General features: G+C 50.2%; 1 protein-coding gene across 2 annotated transcripts in view; it reads right to left on the bottom strand.

Moving 5' to 3' along the window:
* EPB41L1 (erythrocyte membrane protein band 4.1 like 1) overlaps positions 1–17,859 on the bottom strand; it is a 156,059-nt gene extending 138,200 nt beyond the window's left edge. For both annotated transcript variants that reach the window (XM_032769633.2, XM_075072305.1), the window contains exons 1-2: positions 17,707–17,859; positions 3,488–3,545 (exon numbers count right to left, since the gene is read on the bottom strand). The gene's annotated coding sequence lies outside the window, so the exon portion shown is untranslated. The remainder of the gene's footprint in view (positions 1–3,487; positions 3,546–17,706) is intronic.
* Positions 17,860–18,422: the final 563 nt, after the last annotated feature.

The raw sequence follows: 18,422 nt of genomic DNA, 5'->3' as shown, positions 1-18,422 counted from the left end.
ATTAAAATGCAGAGCCCCCTGGATCCGGGCAGCATCAGTGCCACTGAAAATCAACTCATGTGCCACCTTCAGCACATGTGCCATAGGTTGCCTACCCCTGCACTAGACCATTAACCCTGTCAAAAAAGGAAATTGGATTTGTTTGACATGATTTGTTCTCCACAAATCCATGCTGGCTATTCCTTATAACCCTAGTATTGTCTAGGTTCTTACAAACTGAGTGCTTAATCATTTGTCCTAGTGTCTTTCCAGGTACTGAAGTTGGGCTCACCAGTATATAAATCCCCAGGTCCTCTTTGTTCCCCTTTTGAAAGACAGGGGAACATAGTGCCTTTCTCCAGTCCTCTGGGACCTCACCCATCCACCAGTTCTCAAAGATAATCAACAGTTCCAAGGGTTCTTCAGCTAGTTCCTTAAATACCCTAGGATACCCTTCATCAAGTCCTGTCAAACTGAACACATCTAACTTATCTCAATATTCTTTAATCTGTTCTTCCCCTATTTTGGCTTGTGTTCCTTTCCCCTTGTTGTTAATATTTACTGTGTTAAGTGTCTGGTCACAATTCACTATTTTAGTGAAGACTGAAGCAAAAGAGGCATCACATTTCCACTTACAGCAGTCCCTGGGGAAATTAAGCAGGCGGTATACAGCCCTGGACAGTTTCCTAAGTCTGCTGGGAAAGACAGGGTTAAGAGTCAGAGTCTCACAGCTCTCTTTTGTCAGCCAGAAAGCCGATCAAAGTCTCTCTTCATTCCACCTGATTTTTACTAGTCTTCTACTGGGGGCAACTCCCCTGTAACCTTCCCAAAGCTCAGACATGCTCAACTATGCAGTGTGTGAGGGGGGAGAAGGAAAGAGAAAGAGAGCAGTGCATTCTGGGACTTGTCACAGGGATGTATGAGTATGCACCAAAAGAAATTACACAGAATTGCAGAGCAGGTATGAGACAACACGGGAGCAGAGAGGGAGACAGACGCAGGCAGGAGGAAGAAAGACGCACATACACACAGGAGCTAGGGGAAAAAGTCACACACATCCATGGGAGAGTCTCATGGGCTTGTCATACCTGGCATATGGGAGAGAAGTAGATTAAAGGAAGCCAGAGAGAGCACTAGAGAGAGAGCTACACTAAGGAAATGTCCCTCGCTTGCCTGCAATGGCTCAGCTCCCCCAGCGTTGGCACCTTCAAGAGCCTGGTGCAGATGGGCCAATGGCTCTGGAAGCTCCACGTGGCCTAATCACACTCAGAGCAGGCCTGAACCATACGATGGTGGCAACAGAAAACCCATCTACATATGGGATCCATCCCCGTGGAGCCAAATCAGTGAGTGAGAGCGCGAATTGGGGGTACAGGTCCCAGTGTATATCTGTTCTCTCTATTCCCCATCACATCCGTCCATCTGGGTCTCTCTTTCTATACCCAGCTCCCCCTTCCGAGTACCTTTCCAGAGAATTCACCCAGGGCAGATGAGGCACATCGCCTGTTGCTGGCAACCACACAGATCTCCCCACTCACAGATTCCAAAACCAGAAGGGACCATTGTGATCATTTGGTCTGACCTACTGTATCACATACAACTTCTCCCTTGTCAGCTGTGACCTGAGCAAGTTCAAAGCATGGCCTTTCAGCATAGGCCTCTTCATCTGGAGACCTGAGAGCAGATGTGGGCAGGCACGATCCGCATCGATAGAAAGGGAAACTGAGGCACATACAGGTCACATAGCAAATCCGTGTCGGAGCTGGGAATAGAACCCAGAACCTCCGATTCCCAACCACTGAGCCATGCCGCCTCCCTAACACAGAGAAGGATTGAATGAGACTCAGCACATCTCTTTCTAGTCTATCCCATTCTCCACGTCTTCGGTATAGCCTCCAAGTGCTCCAGTCACAGGTGCCTGCTGCACAGGCCAGCCAGACATACTGCTGCGCCCCATGTGGCAGACAGAGCTGCCAACCAGTACAGAACTATTACAGATGCACATGCAGCCCTCCTAAAGGATGAGTTGCTTGGAATTACTGAGCAGAAATTGCTCATAAAACTTTACAGGCTGCCTTGGCTCAGAGAGAGAGAAATCCACAGCCCTGAGGGGCATACTTGCTTTACACTTTAATCAATGACAGTGACCCACTTATAGCTCTCCTCAAAGACATGGATTCTCCCGCCTGGGTCACATGCTGGTAGGAATTTGCTCTGACAACGCTGCGTCTATGGCCCCATGTGCGGCGAGACAGTACTGCACCTCGGGAGCACACAGTTCAAACCCTGCCTTCAGGCTCTACAGAGAGGGAGCTGCACATGGGGCACAGGTGCACCCCACAGAGTCACGCTGCCTCAGTTCAATACAGGCTGGGCTGGATTGGCAGGGAAAGCCGTAATCTGGCATTGGATTGGTGCACTGGATCGATGGGGGACCCAAAGGCTGCATGTTGTCCAAAGACTTGAAGGGATGAGTATTCTGAAGAATTTTTTCTCTAGAGGGTGGAAGAGAGGCATTCAAAGCCCCTAATTTAATCACAGGCTGAGAATGGCACACGACTGGGTACATACCATCCCCTCCCCATCTCACCTCACCTGTATCTCCCCAGGAACTCATCACATGGGGTTGCAATAGCACCCTCACCATGTTCTACCAGCATAGAGAGCCCTCCCAAAATGACCACAGAGAGTGAATTCACTCCCCGAGTCCCTGCGTGATGCTAGGATTTCTGCTCCAGACAATAGATTCATTGCACTTGAACAGAAAGGGGAACTGAACAGCTATCCACAAAGAGGTGTAATAACCCAACAACTGGCTGCAAGCAGCTCATCAACCACAGATTAAACATTTCAGGTACCCCTGTGATTTAACAGAGCGAGTTTCTACATTTGTTCCCTTCCTCCGTTCCCAATCCCAGAGCACAATCAGCATTCCTAGAACAAACATAAAACTAGAGGTCAAGCTAAACCATGCTTACATAGCCTGACCTGAAATCAGGAAATCCACATTCCAAGCAGCTCAGCAATCAAAGACAAGGTTTCATTTCACAGAATTTAATGTCACGTTTCTGCTGATCTGCATCGATTTTGCCTTCCCAAATTTCACTTTGTGCAAAATTTTGCACTGAAAACACGGAAAAATAGTTTGAATTCCGGTGCGTTTTTAAATGCAGAGCCTCAAAATAGCCTCACCCACAGGAATCAGCCTATGTTCAAGTTCTTAGCTAAAATGTGAATAAAAACACAAACAGATCCCTAAAAAGCACCATTTCTGAGCTTTGCATTTGACTCGCAGCATTCTGCACCTCTCTTTCCAGTACTCCCTCCCTGTGGGTTCTGGAGATCTAGTCATTTATCATCAGGGCCCGTTATTATTCACACTGCAGTAGCACCCATAGGGCGACAATCAGGACCGGGAGCCCTTCACACTACGGAAAACCTGCTTGCTCCTAAAAGCGTGAATGTACAAAAGAGACTAAAGGGTCACTAACAACAAGGACAGACTCACCCCCGTCTCCGAGGGCAGCTCTTGGCTCTTTAACTTCTGTTCCGGCACCGGTCAGAACCTGGGGGAGGGAGGGGGAGGGAGAAGAGAGAGAGAAAAAAAATCATCCGAAGTGTCTTCTCAAAAATGACCAAGGTCAAGTACGCTGTGGAGCAACATGAAATGAGCGATGCTCATCAAGAACTCAATGGTGTCTTAGTGGCTTGAGCACTGTATTCAATTCTATAAGGATTCGTTCATTTATGTGCACTCTACTCTGAAACAGGTCTAGATGAAACAGCACCTTCTAACTGAGCAGGTCTGCTCCCTGTGTATTCAGAGGCTGAGCTGCTAATCTGAGCGATAAAAGCCTGCCTTTACTGCAGGCAGCCATGCAGAACCAACACTGCTGGGAGAAAGTGAACTAGATCCTTTACTGGCCTGCACAGTGAGTCCTTAACCAAGTTCTAATTTCATGGCCATCTGTGCAGTGCCATTGTCTTTTACCCCTCAGTTTCACCTGTTCAGCCCCACTGAAGACAACAGAGTAGCCCAGGTGTTGCTGAGGACAACATTTGGTCTGCAGTTTTTATTCTAGGTGATGATGCACGAGCCACAAAGAACCCAGCTGGACTCACAGATGTCAAAGGGAGGTTTGCAGGACTGGTACTTTACTGGAGAACTGAGCATCCGTGATATGAAATGCACTCAGAAAAAACAAAAAAGTTCCCCAACAGCATTTTTTAGAGAGTCACTTTCTGGAGAAGAACTATGTTTTCTGGAAGACAAAGATCTGTAAGGTCTGAAGAGCACTTGCATCCATGTAACTATACTACAGACCAGAACAAAATCAGGGAGGTACATATTACAGGCTCTGAGTAAGACTAGAGAGAAGCTTATGAGGCCCATCTTGGGAATGCTACAGAAGAGCTGGGATAGCTCCTACTTTTGCACAAGAAAGGTCTTTTATACTAAAGGGTTAATTTTCCAATGGGCCTCCAACACATGCGCAGGTAAAAATTTGTGAGCAGACTCACATGCAAGACACTAATTCAGATCAGGTAGGATGGCATATAATTCGTTGATCTGGCCACGTAAAGTGCCATTCACGTGCACAGAGCCCACAAACAGAAGCATGTGTATGAATGGGATCCCCTTTGAAAATCCAACCCCCATGACCTAAGCTGCACCAGCTCCAAGTTTCATTTTGATTTAATTAGACCATTTAACTGCATCCATTGTATGCCAGGCACTTTAACAACCACCTTGCAGAATGGTATATACCATTTATTTATACTGGATTTATATCAGTATAAATCCAGAGTCACTTCACTGAAATCGGTGGATGTGTAGTGGATGCAACAGAACAGAATTTGGCCTGCTGTCTGCCTTCTGGTGTGATGCAGTCAGGGTCCCACCAAATACACCCCCCCCCAACGGAAATTTCATCTGCAACATTCTGGCTGCCACCCCACAGCCACATTTCAGTCCCATTAGGACATGGACTGTCTGAAGACTACCCTCCAAACCACACGTGGCACATTCAGTAAAGGAGATGAACCCTTCCTCCCCCCACGTCAATGACCCGTCAGCAGAGGCAGGGCTTTACAGGTGTTGGGACACAACTGAGCATGGCTATGGGGCTCCATACAGAACAAAAATAACGCAGAAAAGCTGAGCTAGTTTTACTCAAGCTTCCAAGGAGAGAAATTCACTGATGGACCAAGGAAAAGCCTGGAAAACCTCAGTCCCAACTTCTGAGCTAAAGAGAAGGGGCTAGAATGGGAGTGAGAACTACAGAACTCAGGCAATAGTGACCCCAGGCCTCTCTCCGCTTCTGTGTCAATGCAACTCCCGTGCAATCAGGAGCCCAGAAGAATTATACCCGTGTCCATCTAGAGTAAAGCAGAGGTTGGGCCAGAGGGGGCGGAAATCAGGACTGTTTTATACTCTAGGATTTTTTCAAACCCATAATTAATTGGAGAAGGCTCAGGTGTTTACACTGCTCCGTCGTCTAGCTGTGCTCTGAGCAGATTTGGGCCGTCTGGTGGTAACTGAGAACTCCCCCCAAGGCTTATACTACGTTATCAGCAGTGCATCCGCAGTTTTGGGGAGTGAGCTCGGCCAGCTCACCCCCTGTACTAGCCGTGCAGTCCCTTCAGCCTCCTGAGGGCATGAATGATTCTGAGAGGCAGTTCGGTACCTTGGAGAACCACTGGCTCAGGATGCCCGGGCAGTTACACCAGCTACATTCAGGAGCCAGTCCGACCCCCGCTCCTCCCTTCATTTGGAATGCCAGGGAAGATGTAGGCGTTTAATGCCCACAAAGCTGTGCAGCGAACACCACTGACCTCATCCAGCCAGCATGCACTGCTCCCCAGTGGGGCTCTGCCAACACAATGACAGCCTGACCCACAGCAAGCCCAGCTACTCCTGTTATTAGACTTCAGCAAGCACACGCCGTCCTCTGCATTCAGCTGCTCGGGCGCTAGTGACGTGAACAAGAGGGACAAGGCTCAGAGCTTATCAACTTCATTATCAGCTGTGATCTGAACAGGGATTTGAACTCCCAGTTCCAGTGAAAAGATCAATGCGCTACTCCCGGGCCAGCAAGCACCACTCTGTTTTTTCAAATACGTAATTCCCCGACTGCTTCTCTGCTACTGGATGCAGATGATCCTCACTGATTTAAGACAGGCAACGTTTGCGTCCAGCATCAAAAGGGTTAACATGCAACAACAGCCTCACTACAAGAAAGCATCTGCATGGGGCACTGCTAACGGGACCTCTGGCTCCTGTCTGTGCTTGGCAGAGATGCCCGCTATTGGAAATGCAGGACAACACTGGATTTCTAAGGAGGAGCTGAGCTCTCTTCAAAACTGGACCCTGGATCCCACCTCCCTGCTGGGCAGTTTTATGTCATCCCGTCCCTCCTCCCTCCTACTCTTGAGAGCCTGCCACCCCACACCACCAATATCTTGAGAGGGCCCAACCCTTGGTTTCTTGCTTGAGAAGTCAGGAGAGTTAAGACACGGAGACCCAAATTCATCACCAATCAGACTGCTAAGGACCGGTCATTCAGGGCTACCCCCAGCCTCCTGGGGTTAGTGGTTAGACATTGAAATTGAAGGACACCTGGATTGTTTCCAGCTTTACCACTGACAGGCTGCGTGGCTTTGGGGAGTGATCAAGGCCTATACTGGCAAGATACTTCACTAAGTGAGTTCTGGCTCTTAGGCTGTCTCAAGCGGCCTGTTTCTGATGTGCCACGTGCCCACAGATCCCACCAGCGCGGCCACATGGGTGCTCGGCATCTCCACTAAACAGGTTCTTGGTGAATGGACACAGCCAGAACTAGTGAATACTTGGAAATTTCATGGCAGGGGAGGGAAACCCTCCATGCCTCAGTTTCTCCATCTGTAAAATGGGGAGGAGACTATTCTATCTACATCACAGCAGAGCTGAGGGTGAAGTAACAAATGCGCACGCAGCACAGGAGAGCCTCAGGAAGAAACAATTCATCATCTCCCTGTGTTTGTGCCCCGCCCAACACTAAGCCTTTGAAATGCTGCCTAACAACGGACAGAGACCCACCAATTACACACACACACACACACACACACGTAAGGTAATAGCAGCACCTGACCTCAAGCTCACACACACTGTCTTCCATTCCCAGAGCCATCCAATCAGCCCTGGAGTGGGCTGGGATCTTCTCCAGGTGCCAGATGTGCTGGCGGGATTTCTCTTGCCTAGGTGTGTGCTAGGCTGACCCCAGAGTCTGGGGAGCAATGACGATTTGCTCCATTTCTCCTAGGCTGGGAGGAGACCCCGTAGTTCTGGATGGCAAAGAACCTACACATTAGCGCCTCTCCACCTTCCCGCCAGCGCCGGGGTGAACGGCTTTGCAGCCAGAGAGAAGTACACCCTTCCCCAAATCCATTCTTTTTTTTTCAGAAGTCACTGCGTCCTATTCCCTGTCCAGCTTTTCATTGATCCCAACTCCAATGCCAGTCTAGAGTGTCCACATCTCTCTCTCACCCTCCCACACACACACCCTTTCAAACACAAATACAAACACCAGGAAAGGCCTCTGCCCTCCCAAGACAACTGCCTGGACCAAGGGGACAGGTGCGCAGCTGCTAGATCAGTCATTGTCCCCTTCCAAGAGAAGGATCCCAGCAGGAACGCTACACATGGTAGACTGTTTGGCCGTGTCTCCAGCAGCAAGAGAACATGGATGCCCCACAGGGCTGCGCAAAGTCAGGGAGCTGGCCTTCCTAGAGGAGCCCTGCATGCGAGCGGTTCCTGCATCCAGTGTACAGGTCGAGAAGATGTATTGGACAGGCACAAGGCTTTCGACAGGATTCCTTTCTAGTGGGCTCCTCTCTGTACCTGCGCTCCCTGGTGTTTTCATTAGTACAAGGAGACAATGCACAAATCCTGATTTAGCAAAGCAAATGCATCCAGAAGGATCATTGTGTCAGCAGCTCAGGATCAGATGTTTCAAGGGGCTGCTGTACACCTCAAAGCGGTGCGGGGGCCTGGTGGAGAGAAGGCAGGCTCTGAGAAAGCCACCCTCGCTGAGACATGACCTGAGAGGGGCAGGCAGTTTGCTCTCTCTCTGCTGAGCCTGAACAAAGTGCATCACGGTGCACTTTGATATCAGAGTTAAGGGTGCAATACAAAAACCTAGAGTAGAATCTTCTAGATCCCTTTGCAAGGCTATGGGGCGAGCCTGAGAGAGACAGACAACACATGGGGACCTCACTGACCCTTTGGGTGTGGCACAACATTGCAGTCATGCCAGATCCTATGACTTCTTTCCCTACAGGAGATGCGGCGGTCACAGCCCTGTCTACATTATAACGTAGATCATTGCAATCTGCTAGCCAAAGCTCCCCTGTGCCTTCAATTAGACACAGAAATTTCCCTCCCTTCCTGCCTTATGCAGCTGCGTTAAGTTGCTATCCTGAAGGCTGGCTGAGCTAAGAGATCCCTGTGCATGACAGCTTGGGAAGTGCTTTGGGATGCTTCAGGGTGAGTATCACTATATCAGTTAAGATCATATAATTACCTGCCCTAAGACTTTAGCCACCTGGGGAACAAGACCCCCTGCTGGCTGCTCACTGTCTTTGCTGCCAAGCAGCTCCCTGGACCACTGCTGCTAGCAGTGCTAGGGAGACCCACGCCTGCAGCCATTCAGCTCTTTCCCTCTACCCTGCATCTCAGCCAGAGGCGAGGGTTCGTAGGCCTGCCAAGAACATCTAAGTACGTCAGATACTTCCACGGCACCTTAGCAAATAACTAGCCTGCCCAGGGCTGGCTCCAAGGTTTTTTCCGCCCCAAAAGGTGGAAAAAAAAAAAGAAACCACAATCACAATCAGCGGCATTTCAGTGGCAGGTCCTTCCCTCCGAGAGGGACCAACGGACCAGTCGAATTGCCGCTGAAGAGCCCGACGTGCTGCCCCAAGAACCTGCTTGCTGAGCTGGTGCCTGGAGCCAGCCCTGAGCCTGCCTCAGCTGCAGACAAGGGTGCTGGAACAATTTGTCTAGTGAGGGTGCTGAAATCCAATGAACCAATCTGCAAATTCTGTATTGAAGTGGTTTTCATTATAGCCAGGGGATGCAGCACTCCTAGTTCCCGCACCTGTAACAGAAGGAGGCATACAAGCTGATGGTGGACCAGCCATTTAAATCCTGGCCACAGGTCACTGCTGTTGACGCAAGGCACTGCATGGCATGGCAAATGCTAGGTACCATACAACGGACATAAGCAGGCCCAGGGACTCTCAGATCTTGGCCAGTGCATTGTGCAGTAGATGTTTATCAGCTTAGCAAAGCACAGACAGGAGGACAGGGATTTACGCCACTTCCCCTTCTATCAGCCATGGGAGCGGACAACACAAATGAGAGAGAGCAGCACCTCAGCCCCGAGAGCAGCTTGCCCAAGCATTAACCGCTCAACTGGGTCTGCGAGAGGGTCACCATTGCAACCACCCCACGTCAGGGTGTGACCACATCAGCTCTCACCAGCCCAGAGGGAACAACCCCAGACGGTGCTCAGACAGGCAGAGTCAATGCTGAGGCAGAGCTGCCACTGCAAGAGAGAGCAGCTCACAGATAAAAGCAAAGCAGAGGTGCAGACCACCAAGTGGGCATTAAGGATGCAGCTTTCACAAAAGTAAGGGGGCTAATTGTGGTGTCCTGGCCAAACTGTAACTTGGGCAATTACATGTGGCCTACCCACAACTCGCTTGGCAGTTTCAACTGGACATATTCCTCACTGCTCCTCCTACATAAACCTGCTGTTTCTCAGCTGCATTTCACCAGCAAGTGACAGGTAGTACTGAAAATATGCCTAGACAAAAAAAGATATAGAGACCTATTATATAGTGTGCCAAATTCATTCCTGACCTCAGCGACGCTACACCAGGGATGAACTCGGGCCATGGTTTTTAATTGTGCTTTTCAGCCTTGGGATGAAAGACTCTATGCAACACAGACTTTAGACATGGAAAGATGTAGCAAGTCCTGTCTCATCCAGGTAACACCCACCCACATTCAGGGCAGGATTGCACCTGATAGCAAGTCTATGTTTAAGAGTCCCAAGAAATGAGGCTGCCACATCCTCCTTTGAAAGATGATTCCACAGCTGGATTCATCTGAAAGGCTGGAAATTTCCTCCGTCCCAACATTCAGCCTAAATTTTGCCTGTCTCAATTCCATTCCTTACTGCCAGCAATGTACCTAGTAATGCTGCTGTTTATTATAATCAAACTCCAACCCTTCCACTTGGAGACCCAGCTGCTAACCAGCACCCCTCCGTTGGCTGGGGAAAAGAAAAAGCAATACAAACCACCACGAACATGCACAAAAAACCCCACAACTGCTCAGCTACTTCCCATGCTATCCAATATCGACAAAAGCTCCTGCCAGCAGAAACAGGGCCAGATCAATAGTGCATCTAATTAGAACATTTAATTACTTCCATTGTTCATTCGTTCATTGCTTCCCCAACCAGATCACCTAGAAAAACCAGCAGCACCTCCCTCAGTATTCCAGCCCCTTCATACTTCACCTGGATAGTGGCTCCAAGATGCCCTAGGATATGCATGATTAGTAAACTATCTGTGTTCCCCCTTCCCAGCTCCAGCCTCCCTCCTGGTCTTGACATACGCTCCTTGCTTTAGACACTTCTCCATGGGCACACACCTGACTGCCTCTGTCTAAGCCAGAAATGCTTTCCACTAGCACTAACTGCAACAAACAAGATTAGTCAATTACAAAGGGAGGTGTCATTAAAAATGCACCCTCAGCTTCCCCCTTTGGGCATGTAATGAAATGGCTTGCTCTCTCCTGTCAAGATGCAGCTCCTTTCTAGACCCTAGACACAAAAAGAATCAAAGCTAAAAATACCCTCTGATTGTCGCTGCCATGGCACCTGACACATAGTGAAATGGGGGGAGGGGAGAAGTGGGGGGTTATGAATGTGTTTTAAACCTCTACTGAAGCTTCAAAATGCTGTTTGATCACTTCCTTATTTACCTAAAATTTCAAAAGGAGAAAAAAACCAAACAAACAATCCCTTTGTGCAGCAGAGACAGACGACTCCACCCTGTGTATTTTCCTTCCTGTCTGATGCTCACTGAGATACCAGCACATGCATCCCAGATCCCCCTGCTAGACAGCCTACAGGGGAGGCGGAGCAGATAGGGAAAGGAGCGAGTTAAAAGAGGGCATTGGTTTACTTTTGCAAAGATTAAAATCACAATTGGTTCAGATCTGGAATTCATTTTGTGCAAGACCTCCCTACACACTGTGTGGTCCAAGGTTTTACCTGGTCTCCCATACCACACCCGGGCGTGTTCGTTTCTCCTACAAATTTGGGGGAACAGACCATGAAACAGGAGGAGAGCAGCAAGAAATGGCAGAGACCTGCTGGATCACAGTAGAGTCTACTGACATCCAAGGGCAGGACACTTGTCCCGAAAAAGGATGGAGCAGATATTTAAAATCAAATTTAAGCTGCCATCACATCTCATCTTAACCGAAAGGCCAAAAGCCCTAGGAAAGCTGCTGACCTGATGAGATTTGTGGAGCTGACACTTTACATTCGTCTTGTGTTTTTAACACAATGGGGCTGCCCTTGTGCCCTTTATCTAGGGCTCTGAATTGCCACGCAGGGGACCTGGGGGCCAGTCCTGGTCCCTCATTCCCAAAGCAGGTCTAGGGACAAGGAGAGCTGCAGATGCAGCCCAGGCATGGATAAGCCCCAGACAGAATCCAGTCTGGTCCTTCATGGTCAGAAGGCTGGTGGTCTTGAAGGGATGGGCTGTGCATTGGTGGAGGCTCAAATGGGGCAAGAGAAATAGCAGCATGAAACAGCAAAGCTAGAAGTGAGCTCTCCAGAGCTCACAGCTGCACATGATCTGCCCCTGGTTACAAGGCTTTGCCCACCATACCCCATCCTCTCTGGCATTAATCCAGAGCACCCCTATAACATTTGCCACACTGCAGTTAATCCTCACTAGCATGTATTATCCCCACTTTATCTCAAGGGGAAACTGAGGCACGAGGCGTTTACAACAAGTCAGCGTCAGAGCTAGGATTAGAGTTATTGGCGCTCAGGGATGCGTTCAACCCACTGGCCCACATTCCTTGTCTGCTAAAGGCAAGCGTGCCTTGGCTCCTGTCCCAGCTGTACCACAGCTCAGCCTAGCGCTTATCATAGTGTGTTCCCAGGTGCCTAGGAATGCTTCACTCCCACAGACGGGACCAGAACAACAGATGCTGGTATCATGCCCCACCCTTGCAGACGAGATACCTGCTCCCAGACACTCAGAGCGATAGCTCCTTGACATCCCACTCCGCTCCCAGGGGGATGCTGTGCCAAAGCAAGGAGAGGTGCAGTAGCCCAGGTGGAGGAGCTGTCTGCCGATCCCTTTCATTGTGTGTTCTTGTGTGCGCACACTCAGGTTCCAAGCAAGGCAAGAGATCCCAGCTCAGGATTTAAAGGAGCGGGTGAGTGGGGTGTTAAACCATGACTGTTAAACACTGGAATGCTCCTCTACAGTCACTCCCCACCACCTATATTCCGGATAGAGTTACCAACCTCCCCTGGAGTCAGTCCCAGCCCTGTCCAGCAAATCACAGCCCTGAACAAGACGAGCTGCCCAGCCATTTCCTTCCAGCACTGAAAATGCTGGTCAGGTTTCCCCCTAAAAGTCTTATGCTTCTTTTTTTCCCTCCGTGACTATGATGAAAACCCGCTGACTCAGAGACATCTGATTGCTCCAATGAGAACAATAGGCCACTCAGCCGAAGCTGTCATGTTCTCTGAGCAAGCGCATTTTTAGACCTTGTATTAGAGTAGCAGACTGATAACTATGCATGTGTGTGTTCGCATAGATGAGCATGGGGAGGCTTCCCATATGATGGGGTTGAGGAATCTTCTCTTACCCATGTCTCCTTGACTGGGGAAAGGGCTTAGATTGTAAAGTGACAGGCACTATATCAAAACCTAATATAGAGAGATAGGCCAGCTCAATTCCCATCTTGGATTTGCTACGAAAACAAAAGCCGTATTATAAGTGACAGCCTTCCCACCTAAGCTCCGCCCATTCCCCACACCCCAAACACTGTAGCATCCGAGACCCACACAAGCAATGAGATATTACCACTGTTCAGATGGAGAAACAGAGGCACAGGGACAACACCTTCCAGGGAGCCTGTGGGAGAACTGGGAACTGAACCCGGCTCTCGTTCAGTACCTTACCGTCAAAGCCATCCTTACTAATGTCCTAGCAATTCATATTCTAGCTTGAGGAGGAGATTTCCCAAGGCACAAATGGAAGTTCAGTGTTCCAGTACCCTGTGGGCATTTGAAAACCTCCTAATGGGCCGGCATACTGCAGCAACACTAATGCAAGTCACAGCGCTTGGGAATAATAGTCCAGATTTTATAGGGACAGTCCCAATATTTGGGGCTTTTTCTTATAAAGGCATTTATTCTGCCCTCCCCTCCCGATTTTTCACACTTGCTATCTGGTCACCCTAAATACTAGTGTGGTTTTATTTTAATCCACAGAGGACTAGAAAATGCTTGTTATTGCTACTCTGCTCACCCCAGGGTATGACGGTTATTATCTCATTCAGAAGAGAGAGATTTTCCTCTCCCTGGCCTGAAGGCCAGCAGAGTGGATCTGCAATGTCACCACACGAACGGCACACACAGGGAGGATCATACCTCAGCCACAACTGCAAATGGATGGCAGATTCACAGACAAGCAGCATAGTCCACCAGTCTCTTGAGCCAGGGTGTCAAACCACAGCTACCCCCAAGCCAAATGTGCTGCTGCCACACTCTCAAGGAATAGAAGCACTGCTTTGCTATCTATGGTAATGGCTGATTCCATGCTTCCATTACCACCAGAAGTTGCTGTTAAAGCACTAAACACAACACACTGGTTGTAAACAGAAAAGACAAATGCCTCCACTACCCGCAACTGCTCCAGTGGCAAGGGACACGGGAGGCCTGTGCTAGGTGCAAAGATAAGAGGGGACATGGGGTGGTGGCATTTGTAATGCTACTTACAGCTTGCATCCCGATGGGGACTAGTATGAGAGCCAGGGCATGCATGAGATCTTCTGCAAGCATGTGTGTGTGTGCGAGTGTGTGTGCGCGCACACGCGCGTGAGAGAGATTTTCTGCAAGCGTGTGTGTGCACGTGCATGAGAGATCTTCTGCAAGCATGTGTGTGCGTGTGCACGCACGTGTGTGTGCGCACGCGCGCGAGAGATTTTCTGCAAGCATGCGTGTGCGCGCATGCATGAGAGATCTTCTGCAAGTGTGCGTGTGCACACGCGCGTGAGAGAGAGATCTTCTGCAAGTGTGCGTGTGTGTGCGCACGCGAGTGAGAGAGAGATCTTCTGCAAGCGTGCGTGTGTGTGCGCGCGTGCATGCACATAAGGAAGGGAGAGGGAAGGGTAGCTTTGGGAGTAGGAATGTCAACAGCAAATTTGGCACCTGCCATTACAATCAAGAGCTGGCACCAAGAGCCTGCAGCACAGTCCCTGTTCTTGCTGCCAGAGGCCAAAGTCAGCATTGGACAGAGTCTACAAAGCATCGGTCTCATTTGAGAGCATGGGCACTAGCACCAGGAAGTTACCTATGTAAACAAACAGGCTCCAGTCCAGTGACCACATGAGATCAAGGCCTTCCTATTCAGAAAAAGTTCCCTAGTGCTAGCTCTCTCCCATGAGCCTGCCCCCTCTCTCCTCAGCACACATTGATCAACCTTATCTAGTTTGAAAAAGACAAAGAAACACCACAGCGAGTGACTAAAACAACTCCCTGCATGCACAGTTGCTCTACAGCCCGCATACAGCCCAGGCAGCGAGAGGGAACGGCATCTGACAGGTACAGAGCTCTCCAGTGGGTTGCAGTGAGGTAAAACACAAAGAAATAGGTTTATGTGTTCAATCCGGCATAGAAGCATCGTGTGTGTGTGTGTGTGTGTGTGTGTGTGTATATACACAAATATATACATACACACACACACGCACGCGCGCACACACACACACACACAAAACCATGGATCTGAACATTAACACATGCATAAGCCAGGGGCCACTCTGGACTAGAGCTCCCTTAGATAGCTGAGAAGGGTAAAGCCAACAGAGAGAAAGAGCAATCATTTTGGGCACCCCCCCAATGGGGCACAACTTAGACTAATAATATACTTAACACATCTCTAGCTCTTTATAGCTTTGAAGCTGAAAAACATCAAGCAAATCTAATGTGAGAAAATTGAGGAAAAGGAATATTTACACTGAAGATCAAGGAAAAGCATCTTGACAATGAGATTGATTAGAGCATGGAACAATCTCTCCAAGGAAGTGGGGAAAGCTGCTGCTCTCGCGAGGTTTGAAACCAGACCAGTAAAAGGTCCAGAGAATAGACCATAAGGAGCTAGCTCCCACCAACGACAGATGATCTAATAAAGCTTTTCCATCTCTAACTTCCCTGATATACTGTATAAATTAAAGGGCACACTCAATCTGCTCTTTGCTCAGGAAAGAGCCCATAATTTCAAGCATTAGAAATACAAGAGGGGAGCAATGCCGTGGTGGACATAATCCATCTTGTAAATGCACCAATGGTAAAGGAAGGGGACTCACTAGGTCCCGTACCTTTGCCCTATCTCCCATATAAATCAGACAATTAAGAAAGTGTGAAGCTTTATTATACCTCCAGAGCCTACCTCTTGCCATCTGACGATATTCCAAAAATAACCCTGGAAATATGCAGGGACCCATTCCAAGTTGTTCCTGGCTTCCTGCATACTCTCCTCTAATATATATTATCCTCCTGACATCAACACTCCTGCAATCAAACATTATTAAGGGCAAAACAGCAACTCCAATTTCAGAGGAATTCCTGTGATGAGATTTCCCCCCCTAGAATTCCCTAATCTGAGTCTGATCCTGAATTCCTTAGGCACCCTGGCTTGTACTTTTCAGTGGGGCTCCAGAATCATACACATTTTTCACCACCATTTGCAGTTTATTGTTTGATGGGGGGATTTATTTAACCCCTCAGCTGCCAGAGGCTGGGAAATGTTGCTTTAACTGTTGTGGACATCCACATCAAAGAGAGCACTGGCTTCTCCGGAGTGTAGTGTAGAAGAATTGGTGTGGGTGCATGGAGAACTCTTCTTACAGATCAATAACTGTGATCATAACAAAGCCTTAGAGAGATCAGACCCCTGAGGCCCAAATCTGCCCCCATCTAAGAAGGTGGCAAAACATACCCAACTGTTGCATTGCTGCAAGATCCAACCCCTGATGTTTCAATTGCAAATGCACTGGGGGAGGGGGAGGGATCATGTCTTGCTATTCCCCGATACGTAAACATACTCCCATCCCTGTACAAAGCAGTGGGAAAATAAACAGTGTTTAAAGCTCTTTGTGCACGTTACAGAAAACCAATTCAGAGGCATGTAAAAAACTACAGGTGGTGGCAGAGAGAGTATTCATATCACAGCCACTGGAGGAGCAGAGATCTGGGCATGGTGGCCCAGCCTTGCTCAAGACTGGCAGATCTGCTAGTATTTCAGTGCCTTCCAGCTCTCTGAAGAGGAAGAGAGGTCAAAGTCATCTGACTTTGGCAGGGGAGAGGCCCTGACAGATCACCTGCTCAGTATATACAGAAAAAAAAAAAGCAGCCACTCCCCATGAAAGGTCTCTCTGCCTTCCTGGCTGGCTCACCACTCCCCTTCCCTTCCTGCTCCACTGGGTGTGTCACTAAGGAAACCAAATCAGGTAGGTTTGAGCTGGCCACACCCAGAAACTTTCAGCACCAACAAGTCTTCTATGGACTGCGGCTTAGCCCACCCCAAATGGGATTATCCCTGATGCTTGTTCCTCCCCATTCGTTCCCTCGTGTAAATTCTCTCCAGCTCCTCCCTCCTAGGACAACGCCAAACACACACCCGCCAGCCTGCAGTTTGATCTCCGCTCTGACATAGGGCAAAATGTGAGTGTGTGCGCGCATGTGAGAGGCAGAGCGGCTACCAGAACAAGCTGCGTCTCCCCTTCATTTTGTTCTCTCCCAAGTGACTTGCCCCCCGCCTCCGGGCCCAGATCTGAGCGGATCCGCTCCCGGTTAGAGAATTCCCCACGATCTGTGGGAGGGAGATGGTAGCGATGAGAAATGTCAGTTACCATTTCGGGGGTGGGGGAAGGCAGGAAGCCTGAGGGGACCTGAGCCTTCAAACCAGGAGATCAGGAGGGAACGCGCCGGTCTGTGCCCCCAGAAATGGTCGCACCTCAGACCTGAGATTGCCCCTCTCTCCTTGGCGTGCAATAGCGAGCGGCATGTGGGTTGGGGAGGGGGAAGAAAGGAACACACCCCTCTCCAGCGGGCACTCGGAGGGGAAAAGATGGGGAATTTTGCACAGGCAACGTGCAGGGGGTGGGGTGTATATCTGACGGCGGAATCACAAGCAGGCCACCAGGACGCGGCTGCACCTAGGACATGGGGGACGAAGGGGCACCGAGCAGACATTGCAAGGAGAGGAGATATTCGGAGGCAGACACACACACCCACACACACACACCGCACGGCCCCCAAAACACCCAGCCCGCGGGTTCTGCAAGCCAGGCCACCGAGGGGTCGCGGATCGGAACGGCTGGGGGAGCGGCGGCTGCGATCCCAGGCGTGCAGGGCCCCCGCTCACCTGGCTGGCGGATCCGGAGTCAGGCTGTGCAGGGAGCGACTCAGCAGCGGCATCCCAAACTCCCCGCCGCCTCGCTCTCCGCCCGGGTACAGCAACGCAGCCGCTTCCCCGCCCTGCAGCGGGACAAATCGCTCAGCGAGCGGCGGCGGGGCGGGGAGGAATGGGAGGGCCGGGAGCGCAGGAGGGGCGGGGCGGACGCCGCTGGCTGGGAAGGGGAAGAGGCTCCCGCAGCCCACGGAGAGCCAGGGCAGGTGCACCTCGCCTCGCCCTTCCCGCAGCTGGGGGCGGCGCTGGCGGAGCCTGGGGACCCGGGCAGCTCTCCGCAGGCACCAGCGCCCCAAGGCCGCACCCGACGCTAGTCATTGTCCTGCCCCCTCCCCATTCCAGCGTCTCTCCCGGGAGCAGAGGGGCTGTTCTGGATTGGCCCCAGGCCGGCCGCGGACACGTGCTGCCGACATGGAAAGACAAGACAGCACCCCTGCAACAGAACCAGGGGAGGGTCCAGCTTCCACATTTTGGGTTGGGGCATTTTCACACACGTCCAGTTTTCTTCGCTTCTTTGCAACCCTTCGCCGCAGTGCGGTGAGTCTTCCGCCCGCAGGGTTTCCCGGGCAGGGAATTTCAGGCCCCTAGCCTACATCTGTGGAAGAAACGAAATTTACATGCAGGGTGAACTGAAAAGCGTTTGGGTCGTTTGTGAAGGTTACATCATCCAG

Source organism: Chelonoidis abingdonii, chromosome 14 (genome assembly GCF_003597395.2).
Source record: "Chelonoidis abingdonii isolate Lonesome George chromosome 14, CheloAbing_2.0, whole genome shotgun sequence".
NCBI lineage: Eukaryota > Metazoa > Chordata > Testudines > Testudinidae > Chelonoidis > Chelonoidis abingdonii.
The sequence above is the reverse complement of the archived record's forward strand: the minus strand, read 5'-3'. Positions and strand labels throughout refer to the sequence as shown.